The following is a 23,251-nucleotide window of genomic DNA, read 5'->3' as shown; positions in this document are numbered from 1 at the left end:
CCTATATTACAAGTTAATGGCTGAAAGGGAAAATATTATTTTTTATTGTTAGCCATTAGCTGCTTCTAACCTCCTGGATGTCTCCTGGATGTGGAACGTTCCACATCTTACAGTGTGCATACTCTTCTAAGGGAGTTAAAGGGGGGTGGTGGGGAAGAAGCCTGGGAAAGATTGTCCCACCTAGTAAAGCCAGCCCTGTTTTGGAGGCCAAAGTCTGAGAGCAGTCCCTGGCTGCTTGCAGAGGCTACCTGGACCCTTGGCTGCAGACTGGGGCTGCCCTTGCTTGCTCCTAAGAAGGAGAGAGACTCAGAGCGAGCTCTAGGGACTTTGTGCCCTTGAGGGAGGAGACTGGTCTTTTGTTTTTTTGTCACCAAGAGCAGGACCTGGCAAGTATGTAAGTACTTAAGAAGTCCTTCTTGGATTGAATGTAGTTGGAAGTCAGAGAACTGAAATTAAACATCCAGGTCATAGGCTCTTAAAATCCTAGGTCTAGAGCCAGAAGGAACCTCAGAGGACATCTAGTCCAACCTTCTTATTTTACAAGTGAAAGAACTGAGGCCTGGGGAAGGAAAGTGATTTGTTTAAAGGCTCACAGATAATAAACTTCAGAGGGAGGATATGAACCCAGTGCCCCTTGGTAAGAGGTAAGAGCTGAATACAGGGTTTCTTTGAATCTATAACCAGTAGGCTTTCCTCTGTAATTATAATCATAGATTTGGAGGTAGAAGGGATCTTGGAGGTTATTTCATTCAGGCTTCCATTTTACAGATGAGGAAGCTAAGCCCCAAGAATGTAAGTCATTAACCCAAGGTCACACAGGTACTAAGTGACAGAGCCAGGACTGAACTCAGGTCCTGCAAAGTGTTCTTTCATTGCTTCTCCATCTGTAGACCTTCCTTTCTTAGTGGGCTCTCTGCATTTCTCCTCCTGTGTGGACTGCAGATCAGGGAAACAGGTGTTCATATCCTGCCTTTGGCAATACAGTTGTGACCATGGTCAAGTTGCTTGATCTCCCTGAGGTGCAGTATCCTCATCCTTAAAATGGGAATGATGGTAGTATCTAAGCATTGAATTTATCGTGAGACTCAGGTGAGAGAGAGCATGGATGTAAAGGGCTTTGCTTTCCCTATAAATGTCAGCTGCTGCTAGCAGTCTTGGTTGGCTTTATGGAAGTCTGCAGCAGGTCTTTTCAATCTGATGTTACTTCTGAGGGAAGGGACTTTGTCTTCTCCTTTTTGTCCCCTTAGTTTTCAGAATAGGGCTATGTAGGAGTGGCCCAGTTGGCAAACTGGTGAGAGATTCATGGAAGTGTTTGCACTTGCTCAGTTAGGATGGGTTAGAACCCAAACCTTGAAAGGAGCTTCAACTGTGGAACTCCACTGGTTAGTCTCTTTTCCTCATCATTTTCCAGAATAATACCTCCTTGTTTTACAAGGAGAAGACTTTGTGGTTAGTTGGTCACAGTGTGTGGAATGGTTACAGAAGGATTTTTTGCATGTGCTGTCTTATTTTTGTCCATTCCACAACTCACTGAAGATTGGCAGGACACAGACTATTGTCCCCCAAACCACAAGGTTAGGGCTCAAAGGTCATTCAAATAAGTCAAGTCATGTCAATGAGCATTTCTTAAGCACCTTCTTTGTGACAGGTACTGTGCTAAGAAAGGGGGACTCAAAGAAAGGCCATGAAAAAAATCAAACCAGTATCTGCTCTCAAAGAGCTCACAGTCTAAAGGGGGCAGACAACATGCAAACAACTCAGTACAAATAGGACATGGAGAGAAAAAATTGGAGATTGTCGTAGACATAGAACCTATAACAAAGAATGGTAGAACTGAAAATGACTTTTGGTCAGAGAGTTCCAAAGCTGAGAGGGGCCTGAGAACCGGGAATGTCAGCTGGGAGGGGCCTGAGAATAGGGCATATGAGAACTGGGAGGGACTTTTAGAAGAATTTAGAGCTCAGGAGAGATTCTTTGGGAACAGGATGTCTCAGATCTAGGAGGGACCTTAGAGACCACTTGGTTCACCTCCTTTATTTTATTTACTTATTTTAAATTGAATTAAATTATTTTAAATGAAAAAAATCTATTTTCTCTTCTCTCTCCACTGGGAAAAAAAGCAAAAACCCTTGTAACAAATAAGCATAATCAGGAAAAATAATTTTCCATATTGCTTATGTCCAAATGTGTGTGTGTGTGTGTGTGTGTGTGTGTGTGTGTGTGTGTGTGGTCCTAGTGATGCTATAACCAGTTCAAAAGGCATGCGTGGTCAGGTGACTTTGGGGGATGATTGCCCTCCAGAATAACTGGACCAATTCATAGCTTCACCAAAATACGTCAACCAGTTGGTTTTGCCTTAGCCCTGCCAACGTTTTTCATTTTCATTGTTTTGGTCTTTGACAATCAGAAGGGTGCATGGTACAATCTCAGAGTTGATTTAATTTGTATTTCTCCAGTTATTAGTGATTGGGAATGTTTTTTCATATTGTTAATACCTTAGATTCCTCCACAGAAAATTGCTTCCTCATATCTTTTCCTGATTTACCAATTATAGAAGGGACAGTAGTCTTAGAAATTTGAATAATTTCCTTCAACTCCCTCATTTTACTGAGAAAGAAACTAAGGCTTATAGAAGGAAAATGCCCCTAGACATGGTTTGCTATGGAGTCAGAATCTGAACCCAGATCCCTGGACTCTTTGTGCCACATTTTCCCCCCTGAATCATAGGTAGTTTCCATCTGAGAAAAATGTTACATTAATGGTGTCTTTGGAAATTTTTCAGAGTTTCATGGGGGAAATTGGTTTAGACTCAGCTACTTTGTTCAAGGAAGGAGGGAAGCAAGCATTTATTAATCATTAACTGTGTACCAGGCACAGAGCTAAGAGCTAGGGGTGCCAAAAATAAATAAAAGATAGACAGAGACGGAGAGATAGAGACACGGAGACAGTGAGGCAGAGGCAGAGACAGCGAGAGACAGAGACAGACAGATCCTGCTCTCAAGAAACTCACATCCTAAGAAGGGAGGAGATCCCATCTAAAGGGGGTAGCCTCAGGAAGGTCCAGAGAGTGAAGTTTTGGACACTTGATGGACGGTTCTTTCCAGAAATGCTCGTTCCCAGAACTAGAAATAGGAAGGGCGTGGGGACGGCAAAGAGGAGAGGATATATCGTGTGTCATGCTAAGGGGTATGGTGTGTATCATGTTAATGGGTCCATGTGGTTCTGAAGACCTTTGAGCTGGAGAGATCAGGGCCTGGGGCAGGAACCGAGAACCCGGCTACAGTGGGGGAGTCTGATGGGGATCTGGCACACGTGCTGAGCACTGGGGATGACCTCTCTCCATGTTGGGGACCTGGGAAGGCTGCATCCCAGAGGATCGCAGGGACACGTGAGGAAAATGCCTCGGAGAGGTTGGAGCAGGCTGGGACCTTCCAGAACTGGTCCCCAGGAACTCTCTGATAGGCTTCAGGGGCATCTCCAAAGCCCTCTCTGCCTCAGCTTCTGGGGGATCCCAGCGACTCCTTGGCTTGGGGTGTCTGATGAAGGGAAGGGAGTCTTGGACTCTACTTGCAGAAGGTCTGGGGGGACAAACCACAGAAATTCAGGAGTCAGAGCCCAGGCTGACCTGCAGCCAACCCAGACGAGGGTGGAGCAAGTAGACGGGACCTTAAGGTGCCTTGGTCAGTGGAAGCTGAGACAAGGATGCATCTGGAGTTGCTTTAGGTGGGAGCTTGGGAGGACCAAGAAACTGAGCAGCCTGGGATTCTAAGGTAGTATGGGGGAAGCCCTCCCCTGAAGCAGTGGGGCAAATGTTTGTATGTTTGTTGGGGGTAGGGGGAAGGGAAGAAACGAGCATTTATTTAGCACCTACTGTATGACAGATACCCTGCTGAGTGATTTATAAACATCAGCTTGTTGGTTCTCATTTTGTTTTTGAAGTTATATCTGTTTTGAAAAGTTAGTTGATATAGAATGGTAAAATAGAACTAGGGTACCAGTCACTAGTCCCCAGCAGTGGAGGTAACAGCCAATGGGGGCTCCTGCTGATAGCAGTGGAGAGAAAACTTCCCCAAGGACCTCTGGGTATGTGACCCCCCATATCCCCACCCTGTCCTGCTTCCCACGTAGCCTGCCTGGCCTGGAGAGTGTGAGCCCAAGGGTGCCAGGCACCAAGGTGGGCAGCATCAGCCTCAGCCAGAACTCTGGGTCTCTGCCCTCCTGGCAGAGACAGCAGCTCCCCCTGCTCCCCCTTCTCTTCACTGCTTGTCTCAGAGGTGCAGGGGAGGGACTTCTCGGGCTCTTAGAGCTCTGTAGTGAACTTTATATATGTACATATGTATATAACACATTCAATATATTGAAATATGTATTTATAACTTTAAATTTAAATAAACAGTTTTTAGGTAATTCAGGCCCATTGTGAATTCTAAGTTTCTTCATTACCATTGTGATGTATAATGTAATGAAATTTGGAAGTGATAACTACTTATATTGGCATTCATGATACATGTTATTTTAAAAAGTTTAAGAAAATTACATTTTTCATAAATATTTTGGACTTTCTGTGAAGTTAGCAGCTGGTTCTTTCTATCCATGAAAATTAATTTGAAAGAGGAAAGCTTTGTCAGAGCTGGGAGGGGCCCAAGAATAGGGAACGTCAGAATGCAGACCATAGTGTTAGACCTGGAAGGAGCCTTAATGGATCGTCTATCACAACTGCCTTGTTTTACATCCAAGCTGAGATTCAGAGACAAGTGACTGGTCCAGGATCACCACGTCAGCTTCATTAGACTTCAGTCTCATGGCTGCCTGGCCAGGGCTCTTCCTGCCTCCTGGCTCTGCCTCCTTCCTGAGAGGCATGAGCTGCTTTGAGGCCCTTGACCATCCAGAAGATCAGGGAGACCACACCCTTTGAAGGCCAGGGGGAAGGCCCCCTCCGCCATGAGGCTCTTTCTCATTTTCTGCCCTGCTGAAGTTAGAGGTTCATTTCTTATCTGCTTCTCAGACCAAGAGGCCATTGAATCCACCCCCTAAATTGTACAGATGGGGAAACTGAGGCCTACAGTGACCAGCTCTGGCTGATCAGTGGGTTCACACTGAGGCCCTCTTTCTAGGACATTAGAGTGGGCTCTGACAGGGGCCTCCAAGGGTCAGTTTTCACCTTTCACCTGCATCTAGAGGCAGATGAGATCTTAGGGGTCATCCCATCCAACTCCTTCATTTCAAAGATGAGCTGATTCGTCTAAGGTCACACAGGCAGCAGGAATATCAGATTTGAACCCAGGGCCCAAGACTCCCAGAGCCAGGGAGCTGATATTTCTATGATGCTTTCCAGTTCACAGAGCACTTTCCATCTCAGGTTTCATCTGAACAGGGTCCTCCAACTAGCATTGTTTCCATTTTACAGATGAAGAGACTGAGAGGTGAAACCTTTCCTGATCCCCTCAGCTCCTAGCGTTTCCGTCTCAGCTCATCTTGTCTTGTCCTTGTAGTTTAAAATATGCTTATATGTGTGGCCGAGGCTAGAGACGTGTTGTCTCTGCCTAGGACTTTTTTGTCTGTGTGATTCCAGGCCTCGAAGAGGATTTAATGGATAATGATTGACTTAACTGATTGAGAAGGATTTGAACCTGGATTTTCCAGGCATGACTCCATCTGCTGCCTGTCGTATAGCCCCCATACTCCGCCTCTCACTGCCCAGTGCATCTCTCCCTCCCCACCCCACCCCCAACACTCCAGGCAGAATTCTCAGGGATCTAGAGAAAGTGGACTGGGTGGGCCCTGCCCTCTGGTTTGGGAGGCATACCTGAGGCAAGAGCAGGTGTTGGCTCTGCCTAGTCCTCTTTCCCCCAGTGTTAATAGAGTCCCTGCTGTATGCAGCGCCGTGGCAAGGTCAGGTAGGAGGGCACCAAGTTCCCAGCCCAGGAGGTGCCCAGGGCCTTGGGGGACACAGCCCTTGGCAGTGTTGGTCCCTCTGTTGTTGGGAGGCAGCCTGGTCCATGGTCTGTCACTGATCTGGCGATGAGCCTCAGTTTCCTCGTCTGTAAAATGAGAAGGTTGGCCTTGATTATCTCTGAAGTTCTTTCCTGTGCTTACACATCTTGTGTTTTGTGCATCCCTTCCTCTCTGAAATTCTGTCACTCAGGTTCTCCTTGTCTGGGATGTTCCTTGTTCTAAGGTCCTTCCCACATCCCACGTTCTCTCTCGGGAGGCTCTGACATACTGTATTTGGACTTCCCTCCCAGCCTCGATGTCCTGGCTTCCGAGGGCCCTCCTGCTGCAGTGGGCGAGGATTGTATCTTGTCTCGGCCCCTGCTCCCTCCCCGTTATCTGAGACCCTCAATGCCTCTGTCACTGGGCTCTTCTGGGTCTCCACCCCCCTCCCATCCCCCTTTCTTTCAGCCCCCTCTGCTCTCTTGGATATTTTAAAATCATTTCCTCTTTAACGCGTAATGTAACAAGTCCCAGAATGTGTTAGTCTCTTCCCTCCCTCGGCGTGCGCCCTTGGCAGGCGGCCCTGCCTGCACATTGCCAAAACCACTCAGAGATGGAGTGACACTTGACCCGGTGGCCCCTGGGAGCAGCTGAGTGCCCTGCTCCAGGGGCGGGGAGCAGCCTGGGAAGGCCAAGCCTCACACAGGAGGTTTCCTTTGGGTCATGGCGACTAGCCTCCCCTCCTTCCTTTCAGCCTCATCCCCTTCAGTCTGGTCTGTAATGTGCTCTGGGGGACCAGTGTTTCGGGCTCTGTTCAGGTGAGGCAGGTAGAACGGGGCATTGCAGCCACCTCCTCTTGGGGCACGTGCCACCCTTCGAAGGCACTCAGGGCCAAAGTGAAGGCTGTTCCATTTTAGAGGGGGAACAGTGGAGTGGAATGTTCATCCTGAGTGACAAAAAGAAAGAAGACAGCATTAGAACACGGAATGTCCATACTGGAATGGACCTTAGAACAAGGTATGGTGGGGGGAGGACCCTGTGGCCTTCTAGGTCCTTGAGTGCGGCCTTTTCACTGAGTCCAAGTTTTACAGAACAATTCCTTTTACTAAGGGGTTTTTTTCCTGTGAAGTTTGGATCCAGTCAATGGGCTGAATTCAGGTTGGTCTCCCAGTCCTGATCTAGAATATCGACCCCAGGAGGGACAGGAGAGATGGAAGTGACCTGAGGGGCGGTGTGGGAGAGGCCAGGCAGCTTGGCCAGCATCCAGCCAGGGGGCAGTGAGGGCAGAATCAGGATCTACTCCAGGTTCTCTGACTGTAGATCCAGGGCACTCTCTGTCCCTAGCAGAATGCCAGAGCCGAGGGGCTTGGGAACGAGGGGGAGGTTATTGCATCTTTCAGGGAAGGGGAGAAGTGGAAGGAGCCTTAGACACTGGGATGGGAGGAGGTCGCTTTAAACAATATTTATCTTGGTAAACCGAGCTGGAAAAGAGTTTGGAGATAATCAAATCACACTACCTCCCCCTCCCCAAACTGTCACTATATAGAGATGGGGAAACTGTGACCCATGCTCCAGCAGTTTGTGTTGAGTACTCTGACATCCTCTGTTCTGAGGCCCCTCCCAGCCCTGACATCCCCTGTTCTGAGGCCCCTCTCAGCCCTGACATCCCCTGTTCTGAGACCCCTCCCAGCCCTGACATCCCCTGTTCCGAGGCCCCTCCCAGCCCTGACATCCCCTGTTCTGAGACCCCTCCCAGCCCTGACATTCCCTGTTCTGAGGCCCCTGCCAGCCCTGACATCCCCTGTTCTCAGGCCTCTGCCAGCTCTGACATCCCCTGTTCTCAGGCCCCTGCCAGCCCTGACATCCCCTGTCTTCAGGCTCCTCCCAGCCCTGATACTCTACATTGGAAGCCTCTTGCCAGCCCTGACTTTGTTCCTCTGCCTGTAGTTCCTCCCAGCTGTGCTGGTTTCGGTTCTCCCTGGCCTGCTGTGCCCATCCTTCAGAGCCTGTTCCTCCACATAGAGCCTCAGACTATGCCCATGGCCCCCACAGCGTTCTTGCCCATGAATGAGCAGAACCTTGGAAGTGTTTCCAGAGAAAACAGGCCCTCTGGAGAGTCTGGTGGCGAGGTCTTGGCTGATAAGTGCTGGCCATAAATCAGGGGCAGCCGATTCCTTTCATTTCTCTGACCCTGCAGCCACTGCCACTGTCGCAGGCTGCAAGCCTGTTGCCACATGTTGTGACTGCCAGCTGCTCCTGTGTCCATCTGGGCGGGGCCTCTGGGTTTGCTCAGAAGTCATTCTGCCTGGACCTGCTCTGGGCTCTGGCTCCCACCTAGCTTGACCATCCAGACTGCAGCCACACACTCAGCCAAACTAGATCATTAGCCTTTTCATGAACTTGGCATCCATCTCTGACTTGTGTGTTTACACAAATGCCTCCCCCCCATGCCTGCATCCCACTCCTTTGCTTTCTTCCCCTCCGAATTCTTGTCTTTTTGGAGGCACCCTAAGGGGAAGGTGAGAGAGGACACAGCATGTGTTGCATAAGGTGACTGTCTGCTTCCCACCATCTTGACTCCTCTGAAGTCAGTCTGGGACCCTGGACTCAGAGCCTCCCAAGGGGCTGTGCTTCCAGCCCACAGCACTCAGCCAGCCTCTTGGGAAACAGCCCCTGCAGGAGCACTACTGAAGACCCAGAAGGGAGAGGTCTTGGCTCTGTCAAAGGGTCCAGCCTCAGAAGGATTGTGTCTAGAATGCTGTGGAAGCAACAGCGTCACCCCTGCAGCCTGAGGACCCTGGGGCTTTGCTGTCTGACGTGAGGTCCTGAATCCCCAGGTGTGTTAGTGCCCTTATAGAATGTGACCACCTGGAGAGGAGGGGGCTTTGCAAAGCGGGCATCGTTCATTCATCTAGCCATCTCTTCATCTCCTTTATGAAGCTTCTCTGATGTGACCCAGTGCATAGGTTCATTGGGTCCTATGTCCAAACCCTTCCCATTACAGATGAGGAAACTCAGTCAGACAGAGGGGAAAGGACTTGCCCAGGGTCACGCAGCCAGGAATCCAATCTCATTCTTCATGGAGACAGCCAGGTGGGGCAGTGGAGAGTGCCTTGGGCCTGGAGTTAGGAAGACCTGAGTTCAAATCCAGCCTCATTCGTTGCCCAGCTGTGTGACCCTGGGCTTCACTGCTCTCTGTCTGAGTTTCCTCATCAGTAAAATGGAGATGACCACAGCACTGCTTCTGAGGGAAATGAGATCATCTTCATAGCATCCTTAGCAAACCTGCCTTTTCTAGCTTTTCAGTGGCTCAGGCCACTGAGCCACATTGCCGTGAAGAGCCATCAGGACACATCCCGTTCCATTTTCCCTTTTCTGTACTAATTAATGCCCAGGTGGAGGCCTTTGGTTTCTATCCTTAGAGTCTGGCACAGAGTAGAAACTTCATGAATACTTACTGAATCCAATCAAATTGAACTGGTCCCAGCTAAGGGGAAGGACCTCAGAACAGGGGATGCCAGAGCTGGGAGGGGCCTGAGGACAGGGGATGGAACCATAGGCTTTTAATCTGGAGCTAGGAGGCACTTCAAGGCTTCTGTCCTGACTGAGGAAACTGAGCCCAAGGAGGTTAAGGACCTTAGCCCATGTCCCTTAAGGTTGTCCTTATGTGCTCACAAGGCTGCCTGGAGGAGTGAACGGAGGGCTGAACTTGGAGTCAGAAGGACCCAGGTTCCAGTTGCGCCGTATATACTTCCTAGCTCTGTGACCGTGGGCAAGTCCCTTTTCCTCCCTGGGCCTCAGTTTCCCCTGTGTACAATGAACAGGCTGGTCTCAGTGCTCTCCAAATCTGTGCTCCTTTCCTCAGGGGCCAGAATTGGACTGCAGCTCTCTCCTTTCCAGACTGGCTCTTCCTGATTGCTTCGCCGGGGCCTTTTCTCATGCTCCCTCAACCCTGATTTGTCCTTAGCACCCGAAGGGGTGGCAGGGCAGTGAAAGCCAGGGCCCTGAACCTCTAAGGAGGCCGAACCTCTGCCTCTGACCGCTGGGCCCACTGGCCTCTGCTTGCCTGGATGATCACATCATAAAAGTTGGGTATGAGGGTCTCTGCTGAGAATGAAGTGGATCAAAGAGCAGGTCAATTAGACTCTGATTAAACATAACTGTACAGAGCTGATGCTCATTATGGGGGAATGTATACAGGCCCGGCCACTCTGCCAGAAGATAATGATGGATTTCTAACCAGCCCACAGACGCAGTGGCGCTCCAGAGACCTTGGCTGCTCTGAGAAGCAAGACAGCCGGGCCTGTGCGGGGGTCAGGGTGGATGCGTTGGAGTGTGGGGCTCCACAACATCTTCTGTGCTCTAGGGTCTGACCTCCGGGGGCACAGAGACCGCACCAGGACAGTCACCCCTTCCATGTTGGCTTGTTCTGTATGTTGAGCCCAATATCTCTCCTGGTTCTACCTTCTGGGCCCTCTTGGGCCCAGACTCTTTCCCACTGGATGGCTTTTCACACACTTGAATACCACCTCTATGCCCTTCTCTCCCCCCTTTTCTCCAGGCTAAACCTCCTTAGTCCCTCCAGCTCATCCTCTTCTGGCTTTGTCTCTGTGGGCTCCATCAGTGACCAAGCTTTCATGAAGAGCTTCCTCTGGGCCAGGCACTATCCGAGGTGCTGAGCACACAGACACAAGGATGAAATGTCCCTGCCCCCAGGGAACTTCCATTCTATCTACATAGAATTCTTTTAAAAAAATTCTTTAAATTTATTTCATTAATATTTCCCAATTACATCTAAGAATTTTTAACAATCATTTTTAAAAATTTTGAGTTCCACATTTTCTCCCTCCCTCCTCTTTGAGGAGGTACACAATTTGATATTAATTATACATATATGTATAATTCTGTATAGAAATATGCAAGAGAAATGAAAGGTCCTTTGTTGGGGGTTGCTTGGCGGGGGGGAGAAGTGGGTTAGGAAAGATCTCTTGTAAGCTGCCCATGCCAGCTCGCCAGTGTCCTCACCCAATGCTGACCCTCTGAACTGGACACTGGATCTTCCAAGCCCTGGTCACCTCATTTCAGAAACTGCTATGATGCCTCCCGTGAGACCTGAGCTCAGGCCTCAGTGGGGAAGGCAGGATTCATAGAGTGTATGTTGGATCTTTGGGCAGCTTGGATAGAGGACCAAGCTTGGAGTCTCAGGATGACCTGAGTTCAAATCCAGCCTCAGACACTTACTAGCTGGATGACCCCAGGCAGGTTGTTTTACCCTGTTTGCCTCAGTTTCCTTATCTGTAAAATAAGTCGGAGAAGGAAATGGCAAACCTCCTCCATGTCTCTGCCAAGAAAACCCCCGGTGGGGCCAGGAAGAGTTGGGCAGGACTGAAATAACTGAACAGCAAATGGTGAACCTTAGAGATCCCCTCCAGAAGGGTAAACTGAGGCCCAGAGAGGGTCATGGGAACCGCCCCCAGTGGTTCAGGTTCCCAACCTCAGAACCATCCTCAGCACCACACTGCCCATCACCCCCCAGGTTCTTCATCTCTCTCTCTCTCCTCTGTCCCCTGATTCCTTCAGGCAGCCATGTTTTCTTCCATCACCTGCACTCTTTGCTGTAGCTTTCCTCCTGTCCCCACTCCCCTCTTTCCTTCTCACCCCGTCCACCCCTCTGCCAGAGCTGGGATCTCCCTGCAGCCTTCGTCTGAGTCATGTGGTACTATGCACTCCACCACTTCTCTCCTCAAACACCTCCTAAGGCTCCCTAGTGCCCCCAGGGATGAAGCCCCCAGCCTGGCTTTCAGCCTTCCTCGATCTCTCCACCTTCCTTGCCTCATTTCAGTCTGCTTTCTCCAAAGGCACTCTTTCCTGTCATGCTGGCTCCTTCCGTGTTTCCTGCACAGAGGGTCCCATGTCTAGAATGCCGTCCCTTCTCCTCCCCCTTGGGGCTGCCTTGGAGATTCAGCTTCAGCAGGAGGTCTCCCCAGCCCCCCTCCCAACTCCAGATCACCTGCCATCTACACTGAATGTACTGCAGCTCTGCTGTATACGTGTGCATGAAGTTTGCCTTGTCACAGTGTGAGCTCTAGAGGGCTGGGAGCCTCCCTTTTCCTTTCTGCTTCTTAGCTGTGTGACCTGGGCAAGCCTCAGTTTCCTCATCTGTCAAATAGGGATCATGATAACGCCCCCCTCCCTGGACTCATGTAAGGAAAGAATGAGGTATTTGCATATTTGCAAAATGGTTGGCAAACCTTAACCTGCTGGTTATAATTACTAATTATCATTCCCCAATATTTACCACCACCCCTGGTGCTTAATAAACGCTCCGGATGGACTGAAACGGCCTCTCTGCACCCCTTGGCCTGATGATGGCGGAGGCTGGATTTGAACTCAGACCTCCCTTCACTCCAGGCCCCTCTTTATCCTGTTGCATCCTGCATTAGCTCCCATCGCTTGGGGCTGCCCCCCACTCCCACTCCTGTCCCCACCCCCACCCCCACCTTGTGCTAAATTCTGCCCTGGCTGGCTCAAGGCATCAACTGCCATGGCTTCCTGACCCTCTCTGTTGGATGGAAATTTCTGCCTAGCCTTGATCTCAGCTGAGAACTCTGCCCTCCTGGGTCTCGTTCGGATCCTAGGGGCTGGTGGTTCTGGGAATCAGCCAGTTAATTATTTCTTTGGGTTAATTTTTTTTACATGCTTGTTGCTTTTGCTGCATTCAATTAGACACAATTTAACAACCAATTATTAAATGCTTTCGGTGTGCCAAGGCAGCATTGAAGAACAGGAGGGAGAAGGGTGCCTCACACCCGGAGGGGTCTGCAGCTCCCCTCACCCCCATCACCCCACCCTGGGGCCTCCTGAGGGGTGAGAATTCTTATCTAGTCGCACCTCGCCGTGGCCCTGCTGCCCCTCGTGTACCAGTCACTCCCTTCTCCGCCCCGTTAGTCCATGGCTGGGGGTCACAGTTATCTGTGTTTGGGTCTTATCACCCTGCTGGAAAGGAAGCCGAATGTGTGAGGACAGGGTCTGTACTTTATCCGACTTTGGTGTTTATCTCCCCATTGAAGACCCCAGGGGCTTGGCACACAGTAGGCACTTTCTACACCTCCGAGCCAGGTGTAGATGCAGCCCTCCTATCCTTGGAATGTTAGGCACTTTAAATGAACCATGGCAAATGCTGAGATTATTATAAATAATCAGAGACTGTCTTTGGTCTCTTTTTGTATCTAGTGCTCAGTACAATGCCTGGCACATAGTAGGTGCTCAATAAATATTGATTCCTTGATCTCAGCTCAAGCCATGACCTTAGAGAGGGAGGGGACATAGCTGTACTTGTGAAGGACCCTCTGGTTTTTCTTTTCTGGAAGGTCAGGTCTGCCTCTGTCCGTGAATCATTGGCGAGAACTCAGAGATCACAGTGTTACAGCTGAGGGGATCCTAGAGGTAGAGTCCAGCCCCGTCTATAGACATCCAGAAAAGGCCCTTTTCCCCAGAGTCACTTATTGGGTCAGTAGCAGAGGTGTGAACAGAGGAGGGGTACGTAGGCATTGAGGCCATGGCTTAGAGGACACTGAATGCAGTGACCCCATTTCACAGATGAGGAAACTGAGGCAATGGTACTGAGTCATCTGGCCAGGCAGCAGGAAGCAGCCTCAGCTTTCTGAGACATCATTTTCCTTCCTCCTGTGTTCACATCTCAGTTGTTAGCGCCCACCCTCCCCCTTACTATTACGAAGGGATGGCATCTCCCAGTCCTCCTCCCTCATTCACTGGGCATTTATTAAGCACCTGCTGTTGCTAGGCCCTTCAGGAGATTGAAGGATGAGTAACACCAGGTTCCTGTCCTTACAGACCTCACAGACCAGCAAGGACCGATATACGGAGGATTGTTTGGTCCCTTGGTTTCCTTCTATGGAGAAGGACAGGCTGGACTGAATGCCTCTGTGGGCCCTCTTCGGAGCCCAAGATGTTAAAACTCTCATAAATGACAGTTCTTGGGGAATTCCAGGGATGGAAAGGTGCAATCCAGAAAGTCTTCATGGAAGAGGAGATCCCTTGGGCTGGGTAGTTACGATGGCTGCAGGGGCACTACCATTCCCATGAGGATTCTTCATTATTCAGTGCCTTTTAAAAAGCTATGGAGTTGTGTCTTGTACCTTGGAGTAGATTGGGGATTCCTTGAAGGCAGAGACAACCTGATCTCATTTGGGCTTCATAAACACCCTATGAAATTGGTAGGCTTATTATCCTTATTTTACAAATGGGGAAACTGAGGCAGGCACAGATGCAGTGACTCACCCAAGGTCCTGCAGCTTGTAAATATTTGAGGTAGGATTTGAACTCAGGTCTTCCTGACTCCAGGCCAATGCTCTATCCGTTGCATCACCTAACTACCCCAGCTACTTTGTAAACAATTGTATTTAATGGTAAGAGCTAGCATTATATAGCGCTTTAAAGTTGGCATTGCTCTTTAACAATATGATTTCATTGGATCCTCACAACAAACTTGGAAGGGAGGTGCTATTATTATTTCTTTTTTAGAGCTGAGGAAACTGAGGCAAACAGGTTAAAGGCCCAGAGGCTGGATTTGAACTCAGGCCTTCCTGACTCTAGGCTGGGTGCTGGGTGTATTTTTAGCTCTCTGTTTATGCTGTGCATGCTTCATGTATGTATTTCTTGTGTCCCTCCACGAGAAGTAGACACTCTTATATGTATTTGCCTTCTCAACAGCCAGCAGAGTGCCTGACCCATGGGAGCTGCTTAATACATACTGACTGATTCATCGATTGCTTAAAAGAGAATATTCTGTCTGGAGTGAGTGGAGGGGAGTTTTTTTTTTATATTTTCCAGAAAGAATTATTCTATAAAACCAAAATAAATCAATAAAATGTATTTTAAAATATTTTTTAAAAAGAAACTTGAATATCAGAGATGGAAAGGCCCTTAGGACAGAGAATGTCATGGCTGACAGGGGCCTGAGAGCTGGAAATGTCAGCCTTTGAACACTGATGTTACTGAAGTAACCATTCCTGGTTCCTAGGCAGAGATGAAGACATGCACCTCTTTCCTTTCCTTGGAGAAGCGGGACCCTGTGGGTGCAGAGTGGTGTATACTCTGCCAGACAGTTGCTGTCCTCGTTGACTTTCTTTAACATTTTCCATTGTTATGAGCAAAGGTTTGCTAAGCAAGTGGAAGTCACTTTCAGAAATGACTGGGATGTAGAAGCACAAAAGGCCTCAGTAAAACTTTAGTTACAGAAAGAGAAAGTAGACTGTCTTAGCCAGGAGAGCTGAAAGGAAAGGAACCTTTAAGATGATCTAAACCTTTTACAGAAGAGGAAACTGAGGCCAGTGAGGCACGCTGACCTGGCCAAGGTTCTGCTCTCTATCAATGATGGAAGGAAACTTGGATGTGGTGGGAGGGGCTTTCTCCTCCAGGGGCCCAAGCCCCTCAGACCCAGATTTCTGACCCAGACTCCCAGCAAATACCTCCCCTGCTCCCATGTTCTCTGAGTCAGACAGTTGTCTGAACATCTGGTTTTCCTTGTGCTTTCATCTCCAATGAGAGCTAGATTTTCCCTGTAAACGAATAGTAAATTCAGCAGTATGGCCGTCTTAAAAGGCAATATCGTTATTTTAGACGTGTTTGGGAGTTTATTTTAATTGCAAACTGAGCTCCTTCTCCTACTGGGCGGTGGCTGCTCCCTGGGCTGTGGCCTTCTGGTTCCCCTTTGTAACAGCGTCCCGCACAGGGACTACTCGACTGTATCGGGAAGAAATGGCAGACGAGAGGGACAGATGCACAGCTGGACTCAGCTTCGGGTTGGGGGCCTTGTGCGGGCAGTGCCCTTTCAGGGGCTTGGTAGTGTGTGACATAGAGGCTGCAGGGGTCTGGTGACCCCAAGCAAGTTATTGTCCCAAGCTGGGTTTGTAAATGGTAACAGTGCCCCTTCTATCTCTGATAGCCTGAGTCTGTAGGCATTTCTTGGTCCTGACATTCCATATTCCAAGACCCCTCCCAGCTGTGACATCCCCTGTCCTCAGGCCCCTCCCAGCCCTGACCTCCCCTGTTCTCAGGCCCCTCCCACCCTGACATCCCCTGTCCTCTGGCCCTGCCCACCCCTGACATCCCCTGTCTCCAGGCCCCTGCCACCCCTGACATCACCTGTCCTCAGACCCCTCCCAGCCCTGACATCACCTGTCCTCAGGCCCCTCCCAGCCCTGACATCCCCTGTCCTCAGGCCCCTCCCAGCCCTGACATCCCCTGTCTCCAGGCCCCTCCCAGCCCTGACATCCCCTGTCTCCAGGCCCCTCCCAGCCCTGACATCCCCTGTCCTCAGACCCCTCCCAGCCCTGACATCACCTGTCCTCAGGCCCCTCCCAGCCCTGACCTCCCCTGTCCTCGGGCCCCTCCCAGCCCTGACCTCTGACAGGTGTCTCTTCAAAGGGCTCCTCCAGTTCAATCCTCCCCTTTTCGTGCAGCAATGTAAGCACTTGTATTTACAACTGTTCTTCTCAAGTTTGGGGGGTGGGGGGGAAGGTTTTGTTTGTTAAACACAAAAAAGTATGTTGAAAAGATTCCAGGAAATCTTTTTGCCTGGTTATCTGCTTCCCAATCAGCCTCACGTTTGTAAGGCCCTGTCTCTTCAAGGCGTTGTTGGGAAAATGAAACAATCCCTGCCATCCCAAAGCATACAGTGTGCTGGGGTGGGGGGAAACACAATTCCCTAAGTGATACAGGAAGTACTAGATCCCTAGTAGTACAAACAACAAATCCCCTGTCTTTGAATTTACACTGTTTGAACTTATATTTAATATAATATGAATGTATATATGTAGAGATAATGTATTTATATATAAAATAAACTATTTTTAGTTCCTAATGAGGGAGGATTTGGAGGTTCTGAGTAGGGGGCATTCCAGAGCTTATTAATCTGGGAGGGTTAATTAATTGAAGGGGGCACCTGGATAAATTTCTGTGGGTCCATGATCTTAGATGGGGCAAATTTCACTGACTTCTAACTGAAATGGATCATTCCCTTCAATTATTTAAAAACCGAATTCTCTGAAGCAGGCCCTAGTGCTCACCAGTCTGCCAGAGGGACCCAGGATGAGGCAGGGTTGGGGGAGTGGACTTCAGCCTCACCTCTGGCTGAGGGAAAGCCTTTATTCGCTGAGTGGTGAGCGAGGGTACTGTGTTCTGAGCTAGGGCCCACGTGTTGGTCTTCATAATTAATTCCCTCTTGGGCCGTCTCAGTAGAGATTGTGTTAGGAAAGGAGACCATGGCTAAGAAGATGGGTGTGGGCAGGATGGGAGTTGAGATCTGGATTAACTCCCACAGAGTCAGCCCAAAGACCCCTCTGGCCCAGGCTCCATTCTTCTGTCTAACACACAACAGGGTGATAGGAGGGGACGCAGAAGGGCCTTGGCCTGAAGGATGGATTGTGGCTAGGAAGGCCTGGGTTCAGATTCTACCCTTGACTCATGCTGGCCAGGAGTGGGGCGTTCACCCTCTTGACCTGTCAGGCAGCTTTCTGAGACTAATCTGCAGGGCACATGGCCGTGAGCATTGGCTGAGGGAGCTTTCTCCTTACCAGGAGAATCACAGATCTTACAAAAACAGACATAAGGCACAGGAGGCCTAGAGGTTGCTTGACTTGCATTCAACAGTGGCCACGTGCCTCTGCCACTGAGGCTCAGTGTGTGCTGTAGAGAGGACACTGGGCCTCAGTTTCCTCTAGTTGTAAAATGAGAGGGTTGGGCTAGCTGGCCTCTGACTTCCTTCTGCCACCTTGGAAGCTTGATGTTAGAGAAGCCCTTCTCAGCGGGAGATGATGGTGATTGGCTTTGGGGCATTAGGCACTTGGGCTCTTGTCGTGGGTCTGCTGCCATCTTGCTGTGTGACCCCGGGCAGACCAGAGAGCTCTGCTGTATCTCGATTTCCTTGGCTCTGGAATGGTGATACTAACCTCTCTTTCTCCCAGACTTGTTATGGAAAACAAGTGAGCAAACAGAGGTGCGTGCTTTGGGGAAGGGGAAGTCGTTGTGGGGAGGGCCCTATAGATGTCAGGAGTTATTACTAGGGGTTGGGGATCAGGTGGGGTCAAGAAAATGGAACAGTTGGACTGAGAGTGAAAAATCTGTGTACGAGTGTGCGTACCTGTGTAAGTGTGTGTTTGTGTGTGGGTGTACGTTGTTGTTCTGTTCACTTTTCAGTCATGTTCCACTCTCCATCACCCCATTTGGGATTTTCTTGGCAAGGATACTTGAGAGGTTTGCCATTTACTTCTCCAGCTCATTTTACAAATGAGGAAACTGAGGCAGACAGGATCAAGTGACTTGCCCAGGGTCACACAACTAGGAAGTGTCTGAGGCTGGACTTGAATTTGGGTCTTCCTGACTCCAAGCTCAGCCATTGCCACCTAGCCTCCTTTGTGAATGTGATACGAAGGGACAAGTTCAACCTTGCCATCAGGAGCTCTGAGACAACTGTGCTCATTCTTCCTAGCCCTAAAGAGTTGGGTGCCCAGAATTGCCAGGGCTCTAGGGGTAGACCCAAGGGTTTGAGAGTTGTCTTGGGCAGAGTCCCCACTCTGATGGGCTTTCTGCCACGATTTAGCTTTGAGAAAGGCATGTTCCCTGAGCCGATGGGCGCGTTCTGACCCACCAGGGCCCCGGAGGAGGCTGGGTGAGCCCCTGTGACCAAGGGGTCGCCCTCAGCTCCTGGTTCCTGGGAGTTCTCTCTTCCCTGAGATGCCGTGAGAGAGGGAGCTGAGGTTTTGGAGCATCTCGGAGGCTTCCAGACCCTGGGAGATGTCTGGTCCAGGGAGGGGGGAAGCTGAGAAGAGGCCCTGTCTGTTTATTTTCTTGCCACCAGATGTAAACTAATTTGTTTAGTGAAGAAAAACACATTTCTCCTGCCTTCCAAACAACACTTTTTTTTCATTGGGCCAGGAGGCATTTCTGGAAAAGCTCTGAGGTGCTGTTGAGAGGAGGGTGATGTTGGCCTCCTCAGATTTCACGTAGGAGGGAGACAGGCCAGGGAGATGCTGAGCCTTTGGCCCCCGATTTATGGAGAACTGGGCCTGAGCCTACAGCCAGAACAGATCTTTCTATGGCCCAGATGGATGCAGATGTGACCTGACTCCCTTTGAGACTGTGGACAAGTCACTCCCCCAGCCTCAGTTTACCCCTCTGTAAAAAGGGGATTGGATTAGATTTAATTAAATTCAACAAGTTGATTAGAGCCCTTCTGTGTGCTGACCCTGTGTGAAGGACGTAAAGGTTTTAAAAAAAAAAATACAGCCAACAATCCCTTCCCTCAGATGTGAGGGTACATTTAGTCTGGTTAGCACAGTGCACAGAACGCAAGATTGGGAGTCAACAAGACCTACATTATGCGAGGATAGAGAGATTGCTAAAAACTGAGGTGGATGAGGTAAGACTTCATGGAGGAGTGGCCACAAGATCAAAAGAAAAGAGAGTTCTGATAGGAACTGAGGGGAGAGGGCATGCCAGGCATAGGGCATGGCTTGGATAAATGCACGGAGGCTGGAGATGGCATGTCATGTTTAGGAAATAGATGATAATCTAGTTTGCCTGGCACATAGAAGATGTATGATGTAAACCTGGGAAGGCAGGAGTTGGAGGAAGCCTTCTGTGCCACCCTGAACAAGTCAGGTTTCATCCTCCAGATGCCTGGGAATAAGGGAAGGTTTCTGAGGACAGCTGTGTCTATGCCTAAAGGAAGAAAAACATAGACCACTTAGAAGGCTGCTGGGATAGCCTGAGGGAGTTATGATAACCATGGGAATAGTAAATGGTTCTCAGTAATAGCTGAGAGGGCATGTGGCCTGGTGGACGGAGCCAGCTTAGGAGTCGAGGCAATTTCTGCTGTTAATTGTGTGGCCCTGGTAAATGGCTTCATTTATGTCTTTGTGTCTTGGGACAGTGGCTTAGTTAGACCAGGAGTCAGGAGGACCTGAGTTCAAATTTGGCCTCCCTCACTTACTAGCTGTGTAACCCTGGACAAGTCACTTGATTGACGTTTATCTCAGTTTCCTCATCTGTAAAATGGGGAAAACAATAGCACCCACCTCCCAGGGAGGTTGTCTCAAATGAGAGAATATTTGTCAAGTGCTTAGCACCATTCTGGCACATAGTAGGCATCATATAAATGCTTCCTTTGCTCCCTCCCTCCCTGTAGCCTAGGCAGCTTTCTAAGAAATTGAGTGGAGAATGCCTTAGATTAGGGATGAGGAACCTGTGGCCTCAAGGTCCCACGTGGCCCTCGAGATCCCCAAGTGCGGATATAGAGGGCTACATGTGGCCCTGCCTTAGATGGACAAAATAAGGATTCTAGAGAGGCAGGCCAGTCCCAGAATTGCAGTTTTAAAATTGGGAAGGCGCTTTACATAGGTGATCTCTAACTGAGCCTTTGCTTGTCCAGTGAGGGAGATGCTGTCGTCTCTGACCTGTGAGAAGGCTGAGGCTGCGGCAAGATGAGGGACATGCCTGGAGCCCGTGAGTGTCCGGAGGGACGTCAGGCCCACGTTGTTCCCTCTGCACTGGGACCCACTCCATGGAGACCCAACGTTCTGGACTCGGACCAGGAGCAGCTGAGGGAGTGTCCAGAGTGTGCCAGGTGCTGGGAGAAGCCTAGATTTGGGGTCTGGAAGCCTGGGGCCCACACTCCCCTCAGACAGGGGTTTACCTTGGGTTTGTATCTGGTTTGTAGGTCCTGGAGCGGGTCCGTATTTTGGCTTATTTCCATCCTTAGCAGAATACCTGGTGCATAATACTTGTTAATTTGACTGTGTGACCATGAACAAGCTCACTAACCTCTGAGGTCAGTTAACATCCTTTTTCATCGTATGTAAAGTGGTGACGTTCCCTTGTCCTAAGGCCTTTCCCAGCCCTAACGTTCTGTCAGTATTTGTCTTGTATTTGGGAGAACTTTATTAACACCTGCTGTGTGCCCGGTGGTTGGGGGCCGTGGGGAGGAATGCAAAGAAATCCTTGTTGCCTTTAGGAAACCTTGTGGGAGGTGGTCTAGACACACGCGCAGACTTTCTCTGTGGCTCCTGGCTGGGAGTGAAAGGGCAATGATTGGCCTTTTCTGGACCCAGAGCGGGTTGAGGACTAGGAATCTGGAGGATGGGTTTGTTTTAAAGGGAGAGGGAAGGGGGGCTGATCAAGAATTAGAGAGTCAGGTGAGGTCTGTAAGACGGACTTTAAGCTGGCCTTAGGCCAAGCCCTGAGGATATCCTGCCCTTGTCAAGGAGCTTACGTTCAAATGGTAAACAACAAGGAACATGCAAGCTTGTATAGAATAGATCTGGGGAATTTGGGGCCTCCAGGCCTCATGTGAAATTTGGAATCAGTCAAAGGGTCACTCTTGAGGACCTACAGGGCCCCATGTGACCTCGAGACCCCAGGTTCTCTACCCCTGAAATACATAGTGATGTGTGAGTAGAAGGTGGGGGAGATGGTTCTCTAGGCTTGTAGAGGTTTTGGGATTTGACCGGACTCTTGAAGGAAGTTAGAGGAGCTGAGAGGTGGAGGTGAGGGGGACAATGTTCTGGCATGGGAGACAGCTAGTGCAAAGGCCTGGAGGTGGGAGATGGAGGGTACAAGTAGGCCAGCATTGTTGGATTATGGATTATGTGAAAGGGAGTAAAGCATAAAAAGAGGTGGGAAGGGGTAGGGTTTTGAGAATCTTTAAATGCCAAAACAAAAATCTGTTTTTGATCCTAGAAACAAGAGGGAGCCACAGAAACATTGAGGGGGTGATGGGTGACATGGTCAGACTTAAGTTTTGAAGAAAATCATTTTAGGAACTGAGTGAAGGATGGGCTGCAGGGAGAAAGACTTGAGGCTATTGTAATGAGCCAGGCCTGAGGGGAAGAGGTGTGCATGGGAGGTGGGCAGGGCTGAAGGAGAGGAGGGGGTGCCTTAGAGAGATGTTACGCAAGTAGAATTGATAGAACTTGGCAACAGTTTGGTTATGGGGGAGTGAGAAAGATGAATGACCTCCCCAGTGACCCTGGACAGGAATAGGGAAATTAGGAAGAGGCTGGCCTTTGGTGGTGGTGGTGGTAAGTTTGAGATGCCTCTGTGGAATGAAGAGATGTCCCATAGGCCGCTAACCTGGAGGTCAGCAGGGGTGTCAGGCTGGCTCGATAGAGCTGAGGATCAGATTCATGGCAATGGAATCGAATAAGTATCGAATTGTAGTACTTTACAAATACTATTTGACCTTCACAGCAACTTTGGGAGATAAGGGCTATCAGCATTCTGCTTTAAAGATGAGGAAACCGAGGCAGAGTTGAAGGGACTTGTCCAGGGTCACACAGCTAGCAAGTGATTGTAGCCGGATTTGAACGGAGATCCTTCTCACTGCCAGTCCAGGGTTCTGTCTGCTGTGCCACCAGGGGAGCTCATGGGATCACCAAGTAAGCTGGTAGAGAAGAGGAAGGGGTACAGGAAAGACCCATAGAGAGACCCTCGTGGCTAAGGACATGATACAAAGGAAAAGACTTGGAACAGGCGGATAATTAGGAGGAGACTCAGGAAGGAGCAGTGTCCCCAAAACCTAGAGAGAAGAAAGTGCTGAAGAGCCAGGGCCACAGAGGGGGCTGGGGGGCCAATCACCGAGGTTGATGGATGTGGTGATGAAGCGCTTGCCTGTACAATGGAGAGATTGAATGCCGAGCTTGTTCAGGCGTGGAGGTGACCTTCTTCAGGAGCTCAGGCACTCCTGGGGGAGGGCTGTAGGGCAGAAACCAGTGAGGATGGCATGGGGATGAAGGTCGAGAAGGAGCTGGTAGGGAGAATCGAGCCGTTGGGGAAGAAATTGGGAGACGAGACTGAGGTTCCTTGGAGGGAGCATGGCTGGCTGCAGGGCAGCTGGCCTTGGGAATTGGTGCCACGGTGGCACAGGGAGCATTGTGGGAGGTAAGGAGTCTGCATCTGGTGATTGATAGGACACAAACACATAAATAAACTTAAGCCCCTACTCTGCAGGCTGGACAATAATTGGATGCACTGATTGTTCCCGGCTGGCATCTTTTTCTGAATGTTGGAGCATTGGAAGGATCTCAGAAGGCATCCAGCCCATCCTTGAGGGAGAATCTCCACCCCCCAGCTCCCCACCCCATGACATAACCGAGAAGGAGTCATATACCAGCCCCGCAGTGACCAGGGCACTCTGGGCCTTTCCTGGCCCCTTGGTCCCTGTCCCACGCAGGCCATTCCTCTTCCACACATAGCCTCACGTTGTCTCTGCGCCCTCTCTTCTCCCTCTCTGGGGTCT

The 23,251-nt window shown here is 49.9% G+C and overlaps 1 protein-coding gene and 1 long non-coding RNA gene across 5 annotated transcripts in view; one reads left to right on the top strand and one right to left on the bottom strand.

Moving 5' to 3' along the window:
- GLIS1 (GLIS family zinc finger 1) overlaps positions 1-23,251 on the top strand; it is a 249,851-nt gene that overhangs the window by 24,985 nt on the left and 201,615 nt on the right. The gene's annotated exons all lie outside the window — the stretch shown is intronic.
- On the bottom strand, positions 4,418-6,866 carry LOC140530167 (uncharacterized). 2 transcript variants are annotated; one of them, XR_011975826.1, is made up of 3 exons: positions 6,565-6,866; positions 5,807-6,041; positions 4,418-4,969 (listed from the first exon to the last, which is right to left on the bottom strand). It is a non-coding gene; the product is annotated as an uncharacterized lncRNA (long non-coding RNA). The 2 variants fall into 2 exon arrangements; XR_011975825.1 differs by having other exon boundaries at positions 4,418-4,966.

This window comes from Notamacropus eugenii, chromosome 2 (genome assembly GCF_028372415.1).
Source record: "Notamacropus eugenii isolate mMacEug1 chromosome 2, mMacEug1.pri_v2, whole genome shotgun sequence".
NCBI lineage: Eukaryota > Metazoa > Chordata > Mammalia > Diprotodontia > Macropodidae > Notamacropus > Notamacropus eugenii.
This window is presented reverse-complemented; position numbering and strand designations above follow the sequence as displayed.